This window comes from Lynx rufus, unplaced genomic scaffold (assembly GCF_022079265.1).
Source record: "Lynx rufus isolate CCGP_SWC_20201006 ecotype Redwood Valley unplaced genomic scaffold, mLynRuf1.p SCAF_13, whole genome shotgun sequence".
NCBI lineage: Eukaryota > Metazoa > Chordata > Mammalia > Carnivora > Felidae > Lynx > Lynx rufus.
Window position 1 is genome coordinate 65,804,515 of NW_025814827.1, and position 23,725 is coordinate 65,828,239.

A 23,725-nucleotide genomic window follows, 5' to 3' on the forward strand; every position below is an offset into this window, starting at 1 on the left:
GTAGTTAAATGTGCAGGAGGTACTAATTTTTTTAATTCTAGGCATCAGTGGATTTTTGTCATAAAGTGATAGCAATGGCTCTTTTTAACCTAATTTTGAAAACTATACCTGGAATTTATCAAAATATGTAATGCATTTATTGCAGTGTGTCCAGATTTGTTTTCCTAATTCTTCTTTGCTCTAATACTACTATACTTTTTTTTAACTATACTTTTGGCATTCCTGAGCCTTTAAATTTTGCTTTAGGTTCATTATTTCCAGCTGAAATAGGCATAATACTCAGCTGGCAAAGAAAACACGTGATTTATTTAGTTAATAAATATTGGAAAATCATTGTGCAATTATTAATTTTTAACATAATTTTTTTGATATATCATGGCTCTAAAACAGGTTTTTATTTTTAAATGTTAGACTGCTTTTTTTAATGTTTATTTATTTTGAGAGAGAGAGTTTGGGCGAGTGGGGGGGGCAGAGGGGGAGAGGGAGAGAGAGAATCCCAAGCAGGATCCATGCTGTCAGTGCAGAGCCTAACACGGGGCTTGAACTCACCAATCAGGAGATCACGACCTGAGCCAAAACCAAGAGTTGGATGCTTAACCAAACGAGGCACCCAGGTGCCCCTAAAATCGGTTTTTAGAATGCCAGGTTAAAACTCTAAATTTTTGGAACACTTATAAAAAAATAATAAGTAGGCTAATATGTTCTTTTATATCTATGTAATCATGGGTATTTCTATTTATATGTGTCATCAGATTTAGGCACATCATTACTACCAGAATCTCTCTCCCTTTTAAAGGGGGTAGGATGACTGCACTTACAAGTTCAGCTCACAAAATTGATGGATGACAGGATTTCACAGTTTGGAAAGGTTAAAGTACGTAAGAACTTCTCTTATAATCCCCAGCACCTATTTAGACTCTGGCAGGCATCAGCTATCAATATTGTCCCACCTGCTGGAACTCACAGGCCAGCCACAGAAATGGGCAGGTGGCAGAACTCTCATTGGTAATTCTCTTTCTCCCTTCTAATCATCTAGAATGCATGGAGTATTTTGTTATACCCCCTTCCAGACCCATCAAATTTTATAAAGTTTTAATAAGAAATAGCTATGTTATTAAAGATTTATTGGGGAAGAGAACTCACATTACAAAATACATACCAGAAATTTAATAAAATTCTGTAGGTTTATAAGTTCTTCCTCCTACACTTTCTTACCTCCTTTCTCTTTTCCTCTTGTACATCGACTCTATAAATTTCATCACCCTGAGCAGTTTTGTCTGTGCCTTTCAATCAGTAAAAGAAAAGCTAAATAATTAATGGAATTGTGAATACTTGTTGTTCCTCAAGCCATCTGATCTGAAGAGTCTTACCCTAGCCAAGTGACTTATCCAAATAGTCAATTCAATAAATTAATCTTATTATATTAACTAATCATAAGGAAATGGGAGCTCAAATGAAAAATAATTAGACCTGCTCTAGGTAAGAAAGATTTTATAAAACCAGTGACTTATGATCTGGATCTTGATGGATACATAGGAATCTATGCCAATAAAACTGTTATAATCTAGGTTTTTATTTGTATAATAATATTAATAATTGATAATAGTTATTGAATGTTTTCATGTACACTGTGGTGATGATTAGCATGAAGTGTCTCAAAAAATATTTGAGATTATTGTTAATAGTTAATGTTACAAACCTGATTGTATAGCCAAGAAAACCTAGAAGCTGAGGGACTTGTTCAAGTTCATGTAGATAATACTGCTACAATATAGAGCTAGAACCAAGATCTGCGTCCAGGGATGTTGACTTCAGCACCTGAGATACTGTATTCTTCCGTTAAATAAAGCAGGTTTTTAGCTTATTACAGTGACTTTAACATATTTTTTTATCTTGTATATGTTATTAAAGGTTGTAAATAAACCAGTTTGATTTTGTTGTTACCTATCATGCTAAAAGACTGACAAATGAATATAGCATTTACTTTCTTTATCATAAATTTTGAAATATTTTTTTCATGGTGAGAAAAGGCCTTATGCAAATGTTTGCCATCTTTATAGTTCATCTTCAAGGTTGTACATTGTTTACCCTTGAGGATTCACTAGAATGGCTTGTATAGCCACATCAACATCAACTCACATCTGCCTCCCATCAGAAGCTTGTGCTATTCTCAAGAACCCAGAAGCAAAGGTTGAATGCATATAGGAGACTGAGCAGGTGCTAAGAGGTACCACTAGTTATTTAGCATAACTAGACTCAGCCTTATTCAAGCCTGTGAACTGAAATGTCATTCAAGTGAAAATGTCCTCCATCTGTTTTTATTATTCTCTCCAACATTGTATTTTGCTGTTTATACATACAATGAGTTCATGATAAAAATAAAATAAGACAAGTCATTTGGTGACTTGAAGTAAATTGCTTTAGCTATAAAATGTTTGATAGCATGACATTGATGATTATTTTAAGATTTAAATATTATATGCTTCTTGAGTTATTTCAGTGTGATACAATGATGAAAGAAGAAGTCATTCTAGAAATCTCCTTCATGGTCTTTCCTATCATATTGTGTTTCCTATCATAGAATGGATATAAATACTAAAATATTTTAAATTATTTTTAAGAAAGTCAGAGCAGTGGAGATATATTTTGCCTAGAGGTTCTTGGTTATAAACTTTTGTTATTTATTGGCTCATTCACAATTCTCAATTATTTATTCTACACCTACTGTAGTTAATTAAATATAATGGTGATCCAACAATGTACAAAATAGGCTTGGTTTTTCTCTAGAAAGGCAACAAATATTAACCAAAATTGCATAACTAACATGGGTATTATAATTATTACATGTAGTTTGAAAGTACATGGTTCTAAGAACTTATATAATTGAAAGCTTGTACCAACAACACTGGGTTAGTGCAATATATAGTAAGTTCAAGCATAGGTTATGAATGCCTATTAGGCAATAACTGAGAGACCTGATTTAACAGAGTTCTTATTTATGCCAAGATATAAGTGAGACTGTTCATAATTTCAAGGAGCTTATGGTCTGAAGTGGAGAACAAAAGGTAAACAGATGCTTGCAGGATAGCTTATTAAATGTTATGATGGGGAAGCAGAGGAGTATTGGAGGCATATAGGATGTGCCCTCACATTGTGGGAGCTGCAGAAGGTACACAAACTTTAAATTTAAAGCTCAAGATTCAACAATAGCGAAATTATGGAAAAGAGCCTAAATGTCCATCAACTGATGAATAGATAAAGAAATTGTGGTCTATATACAGAATAGAATACTACGTGGCAATGAGAAAGAATGAAATCTAGCCTTTTGTAGAAACGTGGATGGAACTGGAGAGTGTTATGCTAAGTGAAATAAGTCAGTCAGAGAAAGACAGATACCATAGGTTTTCACTCTTATGTGGATCCTGAGAAACTAAACGAAGTCCATGGGGGAGGGGAAGGAAAAAAAAGTTAGAGAAGGGGGGAGCCAAACCATAAGAGACTCTGAAAAACTGAGAACAATCTAAGGGTTGATGTGAGGAGGGCACCTGTTGGGATGAGCACTGGGTGTTGTATGGAAATCAATTTGACAATAATTTTCATATAAAAAAAAGAAAAAAGAAAAAAAAATAAAGCTCAAGGAGGCTTAGAGTTCCCCACTAAATATTTGTCATCTTAGCATCAGGAAAAAATTAATAACAAAAACCAGAACAAAATTTGTATGTAGTATTTTTTTTAATGTTTATTTTGCGGGAGAAAGGGAAAGAGAATCCCAAGCAGGGTTCACACTATCAGCACAGAGTCTGATGCAGGGCTTGAAGTCACAAACCATGAGATCATGACCTGAACAGAAATTAAGAGTTAAACACTTAACTGATTGAGCCACCCAGGCAACCTGATATGTACAACTTTAAAACATCCACACATCAAAAACTGCAATAAGTAAATGTAAAGGGCTATAAACCTTGAGAAAACATTTGGGACATTTACAAAGTAAAAGGTTATAAACATTAACACATAAAGATCTCTTTATTATGTAATATAAAGAAAACTACTCCATTGAAAAATGAGCAAAGGATAAGGAATGGCATTTCATATAATCAGAAAAAACAATGGCCAAGTAAGATATGTGCAAATATGAAGCTTAGTAGTAGTAAAAAAACATATAAGTAAAGCAAGATATTCCTTATACAGAAAAATTTTTAAAAATTCAAATTCAATATAGAAATAGAATGTAGAAAAAAGGTATTCTTCAACCCAAAATCCTTTGGAGGATTTTGTCAAAGTATGATGAAAGCTAAAAAGATATATATCTTTTAACATAAGAAATTCTAATGTTAGAAATTTATCCTAAGGGAAGTAATTAGACAGTTGTACAAAGATTTAGGTATTTATCATGATATTGTCTATGTAACAATACAGCAATGTGACTGTCCCATTATATGGGATTGATAAATAAAATTTGGTATATGCAATGGAATACTTTTAAGTCATTATAATTATTCTATACACACATGGTTATTGTCAGGAAGAGATGTTTAGCACATATAATTAAACTAATTATAAAACTAGGAATAATATTCCACTTCTAAAAGTATGGTTTATTCATGCATAAAATATTATGAAACATATACTCCAAAATGTAAGCAGTCTGGTAGAATTATGGTGATTCTTTTTAACTTCTCTTTAGTTTTTTTTTACTGTTTTATCAACAATTCATACAAATTGCTCATGTAATAGTGAAATATATACAAGTAAAACTTTTTAAAAATCTGAATATACCAAAATGAGTTTCCCCTCTTAAGTCTGATCTGGGATTGTTACCATAAACTCAAATGAGAATAAGAGTTCAGGAAATCAGGATTAATTGTTTATTTTTTTAATTTGGAAACAATGTCAAGAATAATTGAATATCTACCTAAGATATTTGCTTTATTTACTAAATTCCAAGAGGAATTTATTTTTTGAAACACTGTTACTTGAAACATATTACGATAATGAGAAGTCACAAATGAAAGTAAAATATTATCATTAATAAGAGGAGGAAAGCAAATAGATAAATATATATAAATTCAAGTGAAAGACTCATGCAACCAATCAATCATGTGGTTTTGGATAAATAAATGAGCATGTTTATATGTGCACACACATGCATAGATAGGCTGGAAGAGTGTATGGAAACTGTTATAGATAGATTGGTAAGTTTTGACATTCAGTAGTGAAACTTATAGAGGTTTTTTCTTTTCCCCTTTTTATTTAAGTTTATTTATTTATTTTGAGAGGTAAAGAGTGCAAGCAGGGAAGGGGCAGAGAGAGAGAGAGGAGAGAGAGAACCCCAAGCAGGCTCCACACTCAGCACAGAGCCTAATGCAGGGCTTGATCCCAGTACTATGAGAACATGACCTGAGACGAAATCAAGTGTCAGATACTTACCTGACTGAGCCACCCAGGTGACCCTTCATAGAATTTTAAATTAGGAAATTTTAGTACAAGAAAAAATGTTTCAGTAGTAGAGGAGATATCCTATATTAGGTTTATAATAAAACTAAAGCGTGAATTTCCCTGATCATGACACCAATCACTCTAGTTTGATTAATTGCTTGGAATTCCTAATTAAAACCTGAGCTTTGTCTTAAAGTATTTCTCATATTTGTGTCCTTAATGTCTTATACTTGCCTGTTGACTTTCTCCTGTGACTTAAGCAAGGTAGTTATTTTTATTTTTATTTATTTATTTATTTATTTATTTATTTATTTATTTATTTATTTATTTTTACAAATGTAAAACTTGATGCTCAGGAATAATGCTGGAGCCAAGACTTAAAATTAAGTATTTCCATTCTAAATCTATGCTTTCTTGGTCTTGTCATGCTGGGAAGAGATAAACAAGAACACGTAATTAATATAAAAGGATCTGCTATCTTGAACCATAAGCTAAGGAGATAAATATAATGAAGATTGAGAAATAGTGACAGATTTTTGAAGTTCACACCATGAATTTCAATTTGAATCAATAACTCTGCGTTCCTCTGGAAATAGAAGCTCTTTTATTTCTTAAGCAAGATGCTTCTAGCTATTAAATCATATGTGGAAGCAACAGGAGATTGAAGGTCAATAAAGAGGGAACAGAGTCTGGTGAGGGGTAAGGTTCATTCATAGCCTATTCGAGAAACAGTTTTATCTATTTTGGGAAGATATTCACAGAAGGATATTTTACAAGGTCCTTTAGAGTTCACTTTGTTATTTTAATAGTCTTATAGTCAGGATTTATGTTTTTACTTATTTTACTTTCAGATATAACTCTAAGCCTGTTGATGAATAGAAAATCTAACTGTTTACTCTGGGTAAATTGCTTAACTCTTTATATTTGTGTTTTCAAATAATCCTTCTCAACAATACCATGAAGTAAGGATGTATTATTCCTACTTTAAAGATGTTCTCCTTGAGAAGTTACATAATTTGCCCAAGATTATTTAGCTGATACATGATAAATGGGAATTTGAACAAAGAATTGATTCCAAAGCCAACTGATGCTGGGCACTTCTTGGTATAAAATAATCAAATAATTTACCACATTTACATCCAGATGCTTCCTGGTTGGTCTCATTGCCTCTGACCGATTATTAACAGACTTGTAATATGAACACTGTAATTATTTAATAAAATATATTTGAAGTATTTATAGATCATTTATATATCCTTAATACTGAAAATTTAAAGTCTTTTGGTTGCTTTTCTAGAGTAAATAAAAACTTTGTGTGAAAGAAGGAAGAAAGATTAAAAATAGAAGTTAGTAATTTTAAAATACATAGTGTTTGATTTCTAATTTACTTGAATCTTTAAATAAACACATGCCTTCATAGTATATGTAAGATGCTGTAAGTACCCAAGGTAGACTTCAGAGAAATCTGAATGTGTCAAACAGAAATAACAATCCAGATGATTGAATATCTGTGTCTTTAAGTTGAGTGGGTGTGAACTCACTGTACAATATATAGTAGACATTATAAACCATGTATTAACACAAAGCACATTTATTTTCATTTCTAGGACTAGAATTCCATTAAAAGTAAACATTTTGGTACTTTCATCAGGGTGCATTTTATTGTCTACATTTGAAGATAAAGCACTGTGAATTTGTCACAATTCAGAGAAGGCAGGATTTTCAAAAGCATGATTTGAAGTTACATAACGGTGTACAAGTACTTTGCCAATTTAAAAAAAAAACAACTTTGGTTGTTTATGATGTGGCACTGTACACATCCTTTTTTAGAATATATAAATATAAATATAAATATATATATGAATATTTATATTTATATATATATTCTATATATTCTATATATATATATATATATATATATCTCAGACATTTTTCCCCAAATTCTCAAATGTTATATAGGATGTACCAAAATCCTTTTATATATTCCTTGAATGAAATTCTTAAATAGATTAAGTTCTTATACTTTCATAGGCTGATCCCTAATGTAAATACATTTTCTTGTCCTGAACATAATAATGATATGTTAACTACGTTAATTAAAGTCCAACTTGGATTTGGTAGTTTTTCTCTATACACTGTGTATAGTAGATGTTGTATAATGTTGATATAGTCTCAGATATCTTCAGGGTCTATGGCATAAATCCATGAATCTGGCTGCAAATGAGAAAGTTTCGTTGAATATGTTAATGGGTAATAAGGTTTAGTATAAAATATGCTAAATGGACTGGAATTCGATTCTGCAGAAATATTTATTCAAATGTGAAACATGCCCATCTGCAGCAAATCCAGCACTTTTTGAATGATAGACACAAACATGAGAATGCAATAGCAATTTTTAAAACCCCAACTCGAGGCTTAGTCTCTATGAGTGACATTTCCCCCCTACTGCTTATACCTGGCTTAAAAGTATTTAAACTATTTCCGTGTATTGGTTTTGCATGACCATGGAAAATGCCCTTTACAGAGTAACGACATGACATTGGTAAGAGTCTGGGTATTGTGTGGCATAAAAAATACAGCGGTAAATATGAGTAAGTGAACAACTAGTGGAAGGGATAATTCGCAGTAAGAAACAGCATTGTCTGTGGCTATCACCTGGAAGGTACCATCTGATGATATAAAACTTTCTGTATTGGGCCTGGAAACATGACCTCAGTGATCTCTGCTCCTTTATTTCAGCAGCCAAGGTGATGTTAAATAAGTCATGTTTCAAAAACCTGAAATGTGCTCATAGAGAAATAGGCATAGTTGACTCTGAGTGTATAGAACATCTCCAAGATCAAATAATCGTGCAAGATTATAGTACTGATCCTCCTTTACATTCCCTTTTCTCCTATTTCTCCTATTCTCCCTTTCTCTCAATATTGAGAGGGAGTACAGAGATGACTGGAAGAATTCCAAGAAGCTGGTGGCAGTTTTGGGTGGCAGATCAAAATGTTTTACTCCAGAAAAAGCTAAAATGTCTGGCTGCGTTTACCTTGGGTAATAATATCAGGAAAATTATAAATGACTTAGAAATTATTAAATGCATTTTAGAAAATACTTGTAACTTATGCCAAATATTCATTTATAGGAAACATGAATAAAATATTCTGTGTTCATTTTTATAGATTATTTGCTTTAAAGTAAAAAGGCATCTGTATGTTAACCTGTTACATAGTTATTAAAATATATCCAGTCATTTTGTCTTCGTAAACCCAATGTAAAGAGTTAAGATAACGTAACTTTGTCACAAAGTCATGTTACAGGCTTCATTTTCACAGCATCAGTGCAACTGATGCTGGCTTCATGCCCTATGAGTCCCTGTGTTCAGCTGTGAAAAGTTGAATGCAGACACCTAAAAAATAATCATGTAAAAATTCTGGGTTTATCAAAAGATTCAGGAACACATTAAACAGTATTTTGAATTATATCTATGTAAATAAATGAATTAAATTTGTGTTTAAAAATTGATACTTCAAGCACTTGCAATATAGATACTATAACAGAGCTACATCTGAAAGGAAAAAAAAAAGGAAAAGAGATAAGATCAATATTTAAAGACTACACTTTATTATGTTCCTGGGGCTTAACCTCTTTGAATATGTCTCCTCATTTATGAACAGCAACAATGAACATGGTGATCCATGACTTACTTCTAAACTATAAACTCATTGAGTGTAAGAGTCTTGCACATAGTATATATATATATATATATATATATATATATATATATATATACACAAACATATTGAGCAAATGAATGAATAATATATTAAATGAATAACATTGTGAATTTGGTCACAGTTCTATCTTTTCCATTAAGCAGTCAATACTAAACAGTGAATTTGGAAAATTATAAGATGCCATAATATTCAGTGGAAAGTAGAGTTCCACTGAATAAGACATGCAGTAATATTCATGATCTAAAATGAGGTATTTTTTTCTGTTACCCTTTATATCTTTCTAGTTCTCTAAGATGATTACTATAAGGACAACTCTGATAATTATTTATTGTCATTTGTTAAGAAGATGTAAATAAAATATCACAAAGACTTCCCTTGGGCTATAGTGGGAGCTTTATAACAATGACACAGGGCTCAAAAAAGCTTTGTGGAATGTAGAGGTTGTCAATCATTTGATTCTAGTGAGTAATTTTTTTTTTAATCCTATGGTTGGAAAGTGAAAAGGAGACATTACACAAGTTGACAGGATTTTGGAAATGAATCACAAGGGATGCCCTAGATTTGATCAGATTTCTTTTCTCTCTTTCTCCCTCCCTTCTTCCCTTCCTTCCTTCCTTCCTCCCTCCCTCCCTCCCTCCCTCCCTCCCTCCTTCCCCTCCCTTCCCTTCCCTTCCCTTTCCTTTCCTTTCCTTTCCTTTCCTTTCCTTTCCTTTCCTTTCCTTTCCTTTCCTTTCCTTTCCTTTCCTTTCCTTTCCTTCACAGTGCAAAAAGGTGCTTTTATCATAGTGCAGGGACATGACCCATGGGCAGAAAAGCTGCACTGTGATTGTGAGGAGTAATTGATTACATATTTTTAAGTTGGGGATGGGCAGAGATAAAGGAAGTCTCTAATGGAATTTTCATATGTTAAAGAAAACTTACAGTATCCTGGAAGTCTGGCTATTAGGAAGCTAAGATAGCTTTTGTCGGTAGCAAAACATTAACATTAAGGCAGCCATGAGTTCCTTAAAGAGTGTCATACTCGGCATGTCCTGTATTTATAAATGGCCTGCAAGTGTAAGGAAATTTATTTTTTTGAGACAGAGAGAGATAGAGATATATATAGAGAGAGAGAGTGCGCGAGCACACACACACAGCAGGGGAGGGGCAGAGGAAGAGAGAGAATCTTAAGCAGGCTTCATGCCCAGTGCAGAGCCTGACATGGGGCTGCATCTCATGACTATGAACCACGTACTGAGCCACCCAGGTGCCCTAAGGAAATTTAATTTTATCTACGTTTCCCTTGCTTTTATTCTCTTCATCATTTCCCCGCCTGAACAATTTTGGCCCTTAAGTCTTTAAGTTTGCCAAGCATGGAATGTCTTATTTTCTATAACTTCCCTATGTATGGGTAAATATTGGTTAGTTGGGGAATTTATATATATATATATAGGAGTTATGACAGGTAAAGGCAGCTGAATCCAGGGTACAACATAGACGAATCTCCTTGTGTACAAAGGGTCATCTGTCACCTGGAAGTTATGGCAGTAAAGAAGTCTTGGCACCAGGCAGAGAGACACCACAATAGACTTCTGAGAGGGAAGATAGATTCTGAGGGGCTGTGATAGTGATTTATTGATTCATCCCATTACCCTAAATCGCACAGTCTATTTATCATCACCCCCAAATCCATTCTGCCCTTCATCTTAGTAACAATGCCATAATTTTGTCAGGAGTGCAAATTTTGCCTTGAGAGAAAACATTTACCATCCCCTCTTGCAGATCAGATGGCCATATGACATAATTAAAATCAATGAGTTGAAGGTTGAAGTTACTGAGTGGGAATTTAGTGCTTCAAAAGATACCATCAAGAAAGTGAAAATAAAATCTACAGAGTGGTGAGGGGGTGCCTGGGTGGCTCAGTTGGTTGAGCATCTAACTGTTGATTTTAGCTCAGGTCATGATCCCAGAGTCTTGGGATTGAGCCCTATGTCAGGCTCCACACTGAGCATGGAGGCTGCTTGAAATTCTCTCTCTCTCCTCTGCCCCTCTCCCCTGCTTGAAATTTCTCTCTAAATAAATAAATAAATAAATAAATAAATAAGCAAGCAAACAAAAAAAAACAAAATCTGCAGGATGGAAAAATATTTGCAGATTATGTATTTGATAAAGGACTTGTATCCAGAATACATAAAGAAGTCTTATAACTCAACAACATAAAGACACCCTGATATAAAAATGGGAAAAGAACTGGAATAGGTATTCATTCAAAGAAGATATACAGTTTCTCAATAAGCCAATGAAAAGATACTGAGCAATGTTAGGCATTAGAGAAATACAAATCCAAACCACAATGGGATACCATGTTACACACACTAGGATGGCTGTAGTAAAAGAGGCAATGTGTTGTCAGGGATATAGAGTAATTAGAACTCTCATACACCGCTGGTGGGAATGTAAAACACTGAAGCCACTTTAGAAAGATTTGCCAGGTCCTAAAAAAAATTTTTACAAAGTCACTATATAACCCAACAATTCTATTTCCAGGTATATACTCCAGATAATTGAAAACATACCTACACTCAAAAATTTGCACACAAATGATCATGGCAATGCCTTTTGTAACCATCCTGCAGAAGCAGGTGAACTCCCACTCAAAATTTGGTTCAAATTGTCGACTGGGGGCACCTGGGTGGCTCAGTCATTTAAGTGTCTGACTCTTGATTCTGGCTCAGGTCATGATCTCTCAGTTCATGGGACTGAGCCCTGCATTGGGCTCTGTGCTGACAGCATGGAGCCTGCTTGGGATTCTCCCTCCCTCTTTCTCTCTCTCTCTCAAAAATAAGTAAATAAACTTAAAAAAAATTTTTGAGACTGATTATGCTACACATACAAAACACCAAAAGGGTATGTAAGGGTTGATTACTAACATATGAGGCTTTGGGCGGGGGAGAAAAGGGAGTCTCCCAAGCAGATCTAAAATGGCTTGAAAAAGCAGGGGAAGGTGAGTGGCTGGTGGTTTTCATGGTGGTTAAGGGATGGAGCTGGGATGAGGGTTTCTATCAAGGGTTTGATCTTTCCATTGGTGCCAAAGGAAGGGACATCTGTGATTTGTTATCAGCTTTCCCAGTTGTGGAGCAGAAGGGGAAAAAGGAAGAGTAAATCCTAAAAGTCAGCAATTAAACCTCAAAAAATGGAGTCATAATCTTTATTATACAGTAGTGTTCATAATTGCCAAAAAGTGGGAACAACCCAAATCTTCATCAACTGATAAATGTATAAACAAATATGGTATATTCATATAATGGAATATTAGTTGTAAATTAAAAGGGAGTGGAACACTGATACGTGCTACAACATGAAATCATTATGCTAAGTGAGAAAAGCTAATCGCACACAAAAAAACACATGACTGCATTTATGTGAAATATCTAGTATAGGCAGCTCCAGAGACAGAAAGTAGATAAAAATTTGCTTAGAGATGGGGGAGGATTGGAGAGAAATGAAGAGTGAGTGATAATGAGCATTGGGTTTCTATCTGGGTGTTGAAAATGTTCTAAAAAGATGAAACTTTAATAACTGTTATGTTATTATCATGTTGCTCTCAATTTAGGTAAACTTTCTATTCCTCATTATTCTTTTTGTAAAATGTGAAAGTGCTCTATTTCATCAGTATACTGTTGTGATGATAATACATGTAAAATATATTTGAAAAAATGCAAGAGATTTTTATTATATGCGTTGTTAGATTCTATAAATTCATGATTGCTGGAGCTCTTTGTCAGAGTCTGTTTCCATCATATGCCAGTTACTTGCCATGCACTTTACCTATGTTATCTTATTAAGGCCTCACAACAACCTTGCAAAATCACGTTATTATGTTTTTATAGCTAAAAGGATTGGCATTTGAGGAGGTTAAGTATTCAAGATGGTGTTGAAACCCTTACTTATCTAAAGTCCGTAGTTTTCCATACACCACACTACTTCTTACACGAAGGTTAATAGAATATTTTTTCAGACTTTCCTTCTGAAAGGAAACAGTTTTCTCTGTTTGAGAAAACAAGCAAATCTCAAAATGTGGCATATGATTGCTCTGAGTGAAATATGAAATTTATAAATATCTTCATTAAATGGCACATCAACAAGTTGTTTAGATTTTTATACTGCTGGATTTCATATTTTATCTGCTTTTAATTCACACCAAATGAAAACATGACTTCGATGGCCTCTGTAAAACATGTCATGTGCAAAAATGAAATGGGAGAGCAACCTGAAATGAATTTACTTCAGGGAATTTTATGAACCATCAACTCAGCTTTCAGTTCATTCACCATGAGAGATGGATGAGATAGGTAAAAATATAAGAACTTTGAGTGGTTCTTTCTGACACATAATGTATAGGCAAACCAGGGCTAAGCAAATTTCATAGAAACTCAAATAGTATAGAAAGCAGTTTCTGATGCATAAGGCATGAATCTCATAGATGTTTATAAAATGTTGAAATAATCATAAAATAATTGCAAACCCTTATAATTGGTTATTGTTTTTTTAAATGTTTTATTTATTTTTGAGAGAAACAGTATGAGCAGGGGAGGGGCAGAGAGACAGAGAGACACAGAGTTCGAACCAGTCTCCAGGCTCTGAGCTGTCAGCACAGAGCCTGACACAGGGCTTGAACTCATGAACCGTGATATCATGATCTGAGCCAAAGTCAGACACTTAACCGACTGAGCCACCCAGGCACCCCTTATAACTGCTTATTAGAGAAAAATTAAAAATATTTGAAAAATATCACCCTAACATGAATTAATACTAAATCAAAATATCTTTTGATTTCCATCTCAGAAAGTAGGTCAGAAACACATTTGGCATGATACAACATGAATGCTCCAGTGGTGTATAAAAAAAAAATAGTTTTTACTTTCTCGGTAAATTAACTATTGAACAAATGAGTTGAAAGCAATTGTAAATAAAATAAATCCAAAGCATTAGATATTTTCTGAAATTTTAGGTAGCAATGTGATATAATGTTAATTGCTTTGGAGATAGAAAACCTCTACTTGAATCCCAGTTATGGTGTAACCTGGACAAGATGCTTAATATCTCTGAGTCTTAGTCTAAGGGTGAAATGGTAAAAATAATATGCATCTTGAAAGGATTTAATGCAGACTAAATCAGCATTGTATGTAAAACATTTTGAGTAGTGTGTGGCATAGGGAAACACTCAGTATATGGAAGATCTATCAGTGTAAATTGAATCTTCACAGTGAAAAATTAAGTTGAAATATTGACAAGTTGAGTCTGTGCAGGTGACCAAATATCAGAATGAAAATACATTTTGGCTTATGTATAAAATATTTTTCTCAAGTGCTTTCTTTCCTACCTGAAGAAATAATGCATTCACTTCAGATACACAAAAGTGGAAAATTTACTGCTTTTTATGATTATATAAACTGAGGCCAAAAGTCCTTTCTCCTAAGTGATATGTTTCAGCCACTAACCCAGCTAGACTTTACTGGATAATACCTATTTTTTTCAATTTGTTTAAACAAGGTGTGATTAAAAAATAATATTTTATACCTCCTCAAGTCTCCACAATTTATTTTAAGTAGTATAGTGTATCTGAGTTGGAGAAATTTTGGAAAATTAAATTATATGAATAAATGTCTATATTGGAAACTCTCATAAAGTAAAAGGAACATGTGGGTTGATATAAAAAGCATAACTAGAAATCCAGTGAAAAACCAATAAAATCATCTTTTTATCAATTTAGCTAAAACTGCCTTATGTTATAACTCATTACCTTCAAATTCTTAAGAGAAAAAAATTTAGCACAAAATTGGACTCATTTGATCTGTATTGCAACATTATGAACTTTGAAGGAAGAAAATTAAGTATTAAATATTCTTCAAATGGACCAGAAAGTAAGCTTTTGGATTGATCTGATTATATCCATCCATTAATATCTTCAAGGTATATGCCTAGGAATGGCTGATTGAAATTAAAATAATATCTTGACTCAGGCAACTTTAGTGAGACCAGTTACCTTGAATTTCAATTATAAGAAAAAAAAGCAATAGGCTTATTAGAAGACATATGTATAACATAAAAATAACACTTTCACAACTTTAATTTAAAAATTTTCCTGAAAGTCAAAAAAACTCTATAGGCTAAAAGTCCAAATCAAGGTGTCAGTAGGGCAACACTCTTTCTGATGACTGAAGGGGAGAATACTTCTTTGCCTCTAGCAGCTTCGGGTGTTTGCCAGCAATTCTTGGTGTTCCCTGACTGCTGAATGCATCATTCCAGTCACATGGCTGTATTCTCCCTGTGTGCCTTCACATCATCTTCCCTCTGGGTATGCCTCTGTGTCCAAACTTCCCCTTTTTCTATAAGGGTACCAATCATATTGGACTATGACTCATCCTAATGGCCTATTTTTCATTTTGCTATTTTGTTAAGACCCTATTTCCAAATAAGGTCATATTTTGAGGAATTGTAGGTTAGGACATCAAGGCATCTTTTAGTGGATGGGGAACAATTCAACCCTCAACAGCTAGCATGGAAATGGGTACCCAAGTCTTATAATAGCAGGGAATGGATCTTTCCAATGACCCTAGTTTGCTTAGCAGCAGAGTTTTCCTAGAGTTTGTTAATGAGAGCTCAGACAATCAACACCTTGATTTTAGTCTTGTTATACCTAGAGTAGAGAAACCATCCAAGCCAACCCAGAGTCTAACCTACAGAACTGTAAGAAAATAAATTTGTGTTAAGTTTGTGATTATTTGTTACAGTAGCAATAGAAATTTATCAAAGTAGTTTTTTTTTCTTTTGATTGCTGAATACCATTCCATTTTATGGATATACCACAAATTTTATTCACTGGCTAATCAACATTGGGTTGTTTTTAATGCTTAGGTTACAAAACAAAAACAAAAACAAAAAGATCTGTTATACTCATTTATATAAAGGCTGTAGACATGTTTTCATTTTGGGAATTCCTGAGGTAAAAGTGTAAATTTGAGTGTTTTAGAAGTTGCTAGACACTTTTTCGAAATAATGATAGCATTTTACAGTGCTAATGACAGGGTGATATTTCTAATTGTCTTGTATCATGACCAATAATACTTGGTATTGTCAATCTATTTAAGCCATTCTTATATGTGCATATTAGTAGTATCTTGCAGTTTTATTTCCTTAAAAGCTAATGAGCATCTTTGTATGTACTTACTGGCTTTCTATGTATCTTCATATTGAAAGTATATGTTCAAGTCTTTGCCCATTAAAAAAAGTGCCTTCTTAAAATTGACTTCTATTCTTTATATATTCCAGATATTATCTGAGTTTTTTTATCATCTATCTATATCAGATATACAGATATATATCATATATATAATACATATATAGCAAATGTTTTTTTTACTACTTGTCACTTTTTCATTTTCTTTATACTAACTTTAGAAGACCAGAAAGACTTAATATTTATGAAGTATAATTTACCAATTTTTTAATTGATATTTAATATATGAGTCTTCAAACTTATTCACTTTTTAAAATCCTTGTATTTCCTGTAAATTTTAGAATAAATTTATCAATTTTTAAAATAAACCTTGAATTTTTATTTGGGTTCTACTGTACTGTACAATACAATAGTCAGGGTTCTCCAGAGAAACAGAACCAATAGAACCAATTGCTATAGATATAAATATATAAGGAATTGCCTCAGATGATTATGGAGACTGAAATGTCCCAAGATCTATGGTCAGCAAGCCACATTTCCAGGAGAGCTAATGGTGTTAGTTCTGGTCCAAGTCACAATGCAGAAGACCAGTGCCCAATTTGAAGACCATCAGACACAGAGAGCAAATTTCTCTAGTGTTTAGCCTTTTGTTCTATTTAGGCCTTCAAAGGATTAGATGAGACCTGCCCACTTTGAGGAGGGTAATCTGCTTTATATAGTCTACAATTCAAATGTTAATATCATTCAGAAATACTCTCACAGACACACCCAGAATAATGTTAGCACATATCTGGATACCTTCTGGCCAGTCAAATTGACACACAAAATTAACCATCACATGTATCTGTGGATAAATTTTGACAAAGTAAAACTTTTATCAATATTTAGTATCCTCATTCCTAAACATAATATATTTATTTTAAAAGTTTCCTGATAATTTTTTAAAAAATGTTTTATAGTTCCCATTGAAACCTATCTTCTGTATATTTTGTTAAATATATCCCTAAATACTGGATACTTTTTGGATATTTTGGTAAAAAGCATGGATTTTTAACTTTAAATTTATAATTATTCCTTGCTGATATAAAGAACTAAAGTTGATTTTTGTATATTTTGTATATATTTGAGCAGGATATTAAACTTGTTATTAGTTTAATAAGCATTTTTGTAAATTCTCTGGGATTTTCTGAGTAGACCATTAAATGGTCAACAGACAGAGCCATTAATACTAGGTTTATGCCATTTTTAGTCATATTCAAACTGGGGGGTGTATGCAGGCAAAAAGCCAGAAACTTGGAAATGTCAATTGCTCTAGTGCCTTTTTTTCATGTGTTAATATTTTTTAAAATTTTTGTCTGCTTTTAGTAGTTTTCCAAATTCTTTAAATAGTTTTGTGTATTTAAGATTTTATAATTGTTTTCTATAGTAGGGTTAGTCAGGATGCAAACTACTTGGTTGTTGCCTGAACTCTTCTAGTTCCCTTTTAATCACCTATTTCAGTTCTACCTGTGTTTAATTTTAAATCTACCATTTTACTAATTGCTATTTTATTAACACATTCTATCATTTTGCCTGTCTTTTCTTGCCTTCATTTTTGATTGTTTACTATTTTACTATTTTTCTCCTGTTAGCTCATAGTTATAAATTTAATGGTTATATGTTTGGTAATTATTATAAAGATTATAAATACCTTCTTGACTCAACAAGATGTAGGTTACTTGTACTTTTATTGCTTTCTTGGACAATGCAATGATGGGTTAGTTAGTACTCTTTTATACAGCAGCATTTTCACTTTTCCCCATATGTAATTAGTTTTCATTTATTTATTTTTATTTTACATTTCCTCTTGTGTCCACCTCTGAACATTTTCTTTCTTCCAGAAGAAGATCTTCTAGGTTTTCCTTTAATAGGATATCCTAATAATTCTTCATTGCCTTATGTGTTCTGCAGTGCCTTCAAACAGTGTAATGGGATATGTTTGTAAATCTTGACTATAGTACAATGTTGTACAGCAATTCTCTAGAACTGATTCATCTTGCTTAACTGAAACTCTATGCCTGTTGGTTAGTAATTTCCCATTTCTTCCTGCCCCCACCCCCTGGCAAACACCATTCCACTCTTTGATTTTATGAATTTGATCATTTTAGATGCCTCATAGAAGTGGAATCATGCAATATTTGTCTTTCTGTGACTGGCTTATTTCACTTAGCATAATGTCTCAAGGTTTATCCATGTTATCACATATTGTAGAATTTTCGTCTTTTTAAAAGGTTGAATAATATTCTATTGTATGTGTGTACCACACTTCTTTGCCTATTCATCTGTGGATGGACATTTAAGTTGTTTCTACATCTTGACTATTGTGAATAGTGCTACACTGAACATGAAAATGCTGATATTTCTTTAAGGACTTGATTTCAATTCTTTTGGTTAAATACCCAGAGGTGAGATTGCTGGGTCATACGATAGTTCTGTTTTTAATTTTTTGAGGAACCTCCATACTGTTTTCTGTAATGGATGTACCATTTGTATTCACACCAGGTTCCAATTTCTCTACATCTTTGCTAACATTTGTTTTGTTTTGTTTTGTTTTGTTTTGTTTTGTTTATAGCTATCCCTACAGGTGTGAGGTGATTTTGGTTTTGATTTGCATTCCCCTGAATGACCTAATCATAATTTAGCTGTTGGCCGTTTGTATGTCTTCTTTGGAGAATTAATTCCTATGCAAGTCTTTAGCCTATTTTTTGATTGGCTTATTAGTGTTTTGCTATTGCATTGTGGAAGTTTTTATACATATTTCTGGATATTAACTCTTATTGCATATACAGTTTGCAAATATTTTCTTCTGTTCTATTTGTTGCCTTTTCACTCTGTTGATTATTTTCTTTGTTGTGAGGAAGCTTTTAAGTTTGACATAGTACACTTGTCTATTTTTGCTTATGTTGCCTGTGTTTTTAGTGTCATACCAATAAAAGCATTCCCAAGACTAACATCACAAAGCTTTTCTCCTATATTTTGTTGTAGGAATTTTAGTTTCAAGTCCTAATGCCTTACAGGCATTCAGGTCTCAAATTTCCATTTTGAGTTCATTTTTGCATATGGTATAAAATAAAGTTCCAATTTCATTCTTTTACTTGTGGATATTCAATTTAATCTTCCCAGTACCATTTGTGGAAAAGACTGTTCTTTCCCCAGTATGTTTTCTCAGCATCCTGTTGAAGATCAGTTGATGGTACATGCATGGGTTTATTTCCAGGCTCTCTCTAATTCTATTCCATTGGTAAAATTTCCATTCCACCTAAAGAAATCTACAGATTGAATGCAATTCTTTTCAAAATTTCAATGGCAGTTTCTTATAGTAATAGGAAAAAAAAAGAAATTCTAAAATTCATATGGAATCACAAAAGACTATGAATAGCCAAAACAATCTTGAGAAAGAACAAAGCTGTAGGCAATCATGTTTCCTGATTTCAGAATATACTGCACAACTACAGTGTTCAAAACCTGTGGTATAAGCAAATATTTTAAGAGTGGCACAATTTTCAGTATTGTATTTTTACCAGGATTTTAACCAGTTCTTTTTGGTGGATTATTTACAAATTTAATTTAAATAAAATATATTGAGAGAGACATTCCTTTTCATAAATCTTCATAATAACATCATATATTTCCTTAGAATAAGTTAGAATTAATTTCTAGTAATATAATTTGGGCTGTAAATATTTTGAAGATTTTTAATAACATTTCAAAAGGCAGAAAGTAACTTGTCTTCCCACCAATAGGAGATTTTTATACATGCTCACAAAATGCTACATCTTATTTTTATCTCTTTAGTTATATATAATTTCTTTACTTCTCAGATGATTTACTAATAAATAGAGTTTGAATATTTTAGTCATGTTAATGCTTTATATTTTCCTTTTGTGAATTTTTTTCTTATTATTTTAATGATAAATAATACAAAATTATTAAGAAATTTATTATTTCTTCTTGTTAAATTGATTTAAAATATATATACTTATATATTAAAGATAATAAATATTTTTTCAGTCATAGTCACAGGAAATACTTCCTTCAGGTTGTTGCTTTTCTTTAGTCAAATTTATCAAATTTTTCATTTATGTGTGTCTTACTTTGCTTTTAATCCTTAGAATATGAATAATAAATATTTATACTATTATAGCTTTTTATATTTTATTTCATTTATTTTTTTATTATCTTATTTTTTGAGAGAGAGAGTGTGAGCAGAGGAGGAGCAGAGATGGGGAGAGAGAGAGAGAGAGAGAGAGAGAGAGAGAATCTTAAGCAGTTTCCACGCTCAGTGCAGAGCCCAATGTGGGTCTTGATATCAAAACTGTGAGATTGTGACCTGACTGAAATCAAGAGCTAGACACTCAAATGACTGAGCTACCCAGGTGCCCTATTTTTGTGTGTGTATTTTATTTATTTTAAAGAGTTGACTTATAGTTTGTCTAAAATTTAATTTGTTGTTTCTTGTCATCTTTGCATACTGAATTTTTCTCATGTTCAGGTCTTAGCTCACCAAATAGGCTTCACTTGACCTATTCTGTTTCTCAAGGTTCTTTCTACCCCATCACCTTGTGTATTTCCTTCTAAATACTTTTTAAATCAAAAATTTTTCTTAATTGTTTGTCTCTTGACTTAAACATTGTCTGTCTCCCATCATTAGAATGTAAGTTCAATGAAAGTATGGACATTTTATGTTTTACTTTTCTCTGTATACTTTCAGGTTGGTAATTAACCTGTACATAGTAGAAACTCAAATATATCTGTTCAGTGACAAATGTATTATACCAATTATTATTGCTTCAAATTTTTTTCATTATGTGGGGGTTTAGGATCCTTTTTATTTTCTTTTTTTAAATTTTTTTTTTCAACGTTTATTTATTTTTGGGACAGAGAGAGACAGAGCATGAACGGGGGAGGGGCAGAGAGAGAGGGAGACACAGAATCGGAAACAGGCTCCAGGCTCTGAGCCATCAGCCCAGAGCCTGACGCGGGGCTCAAACTCCCGGACCGCGAGATCGTGACCTGGCTGAAGTCGGACGCTTAACCGACTGCGCCACCCAGGCGCCCCATAGGATCCTTTTTATTTTCGAATGTTCTTCACTTTTCTAATGAGGTTATAACTCAACTACTTTGTAGTCAACTAGTTTGTCAATTTTTCAAATAAGTGTATTTAAATATACAAATCATCTTAAAAACAAAACAAAAACACATGTTTAAGGTAAGACTTAGACATATGTGAAGAAGAAGAAAAGTACTTCCATTGATGCTTATCAAGAGATGGACACTTTTTTTTTTTAAAAGACATTGTTGTAAAGCAACCACAGTTAATTCTCAGCTGTGAATTCGGTCTTTTTTAATTATTTCTTGTCCTGTTAAGATCTTGGTTTAGCACTGTCCTTTCATAACACCATCTGTTTTTGGACTACAAAGAGTTCTGGGAATTCTGATTCATTTTGTGTTGCTATCTCACTATGGCCCACTTAAGGTAGTGATGTCAGTTTACACTGGAATCCCAAGTATGCAAGATTCTATTCAATGTACAATAGTTAAGAATATACAATCAGGACTTTCTGTCAAGGCTCTGCAATGGTCCTTCTTTGTTGAAGACCCAGTTTCTTGCCAAATTCAATAGCAGACCTTTGAGATAAGCATGCAAAGAATTACTAAGATTGAATGGCTCAAATTAATTTATTATAATAACTATCAATGTTAGAATCAGGAAGAGTCAATATTCTCTACTGGGATTTAATGCTTCCTGTTTAATAAAAATTTGATCAATGTTTCCCCTGTGAAGAAAAATATATTATGAAGAGTAGGGTCATTGAAGACTCTCCAGGGCCTTCTAATACTTCCTGTAAACTGTACATATTTGTACTAATAAATATTTACTTGTATAAAATGTTAATAATGAAATAAAACTTGGAGATATTTATGACACATATGACATTGCTAGATCAATAAAAACTCATATAAATCAACATGAAAAAGATGATAGGTAGGTAAACAAAACACATGAAAAGTATGTCTACAAAGACTTGCATATATGTCTACAAAGAAATTAATACAAATAGCATTGCTGAACTTCACTAGTAGTTTAAAATGCAGGCTATAGTGCATATTAATTTTTATATAATATTGGAAAAGAATAGATTGATTTTTGAAAAAAATTGCAGTTTATAGAACACAAATCCTATTACTCTAGGTGGGAATGTAAATGGTTTCAATTATTTTGAGGATAAGTTTGCAATATGCATTAAAATGTCAAGTGGACATAACATTTATCACAGCAATTTCATTTCAAAGAATTTATCCTACAAATATTTGCATAATCACACACACATATACACACATGGATGCTAATTACACATTGTTTATAATTAAGAAAAGTCAGCAATCAAAATAATCATTGCTATGGACTGGATAAATAAAAAATGATTCATTCATACAGTGGAATATTAAGCAGATATTAAAGGGATTGAGAAAATCTTTGATTTAAGAAGATTTAAAAAATTCTCCCATTACTCAAAACAGTATGCAGTTTATAATTTATTTTTGGAGAGAAGCATATATATGCTCTCTTTCATGAAAGAAAAAAAAGATGACTCAAAGGGCAGAACCAGGAGCTCAGGAGGTGGAGCTGGGAACCACAACAAATTTTTTTATCAGGAAAAACAAACAAACAAACAAACAAACAAACATCTCCGTATGATGAGAACTCTTAGGTTTTACTCTCTTAACAACTTTTCTATATATTGTTCATCATCCTTGGAATTTATCTTACACCAGAAGTTTGTACCCATTATGTCCTTTTTACATTAATTTGCCCTGTTTTTGAACTGGAATATCTATAACTGTTACTCCTTGTCCCCTCACTGTGTGTTAGGAGTGTAAGAAAACTTGTTTCTAGTTTCATATGTCAACAATGGAGGAGAATTGTTTCTCAGCAACAACCCTTAATGGATTAAATGAAGAAGCCAATCTGTACCTGGACCTGATTTAGATTTTGGACTTTGAATAGATGATGACGAGATTATGCACTTTGACCCGATGCTGCAATGAGATGAGACTTTTGGGAACCTTAGGAACCTTGCTTGAGAGGGTTAAATGTATTTTGCATTTGAGAAGGACATGAGGTTAGGGGACAGACTATTAAGGATTGATAAAACGTGTTTTTGTTATGATGGTTGTATTTTGTAAACTTACTTTTAAACCAGAGAAAGGAGCTTCCATCACCTGTAATTTCATTTGGAAATACCAGGACTACATATAATTTTAGTGACTGAATGTGTTACTTTGATTTAAAAAAGACTTA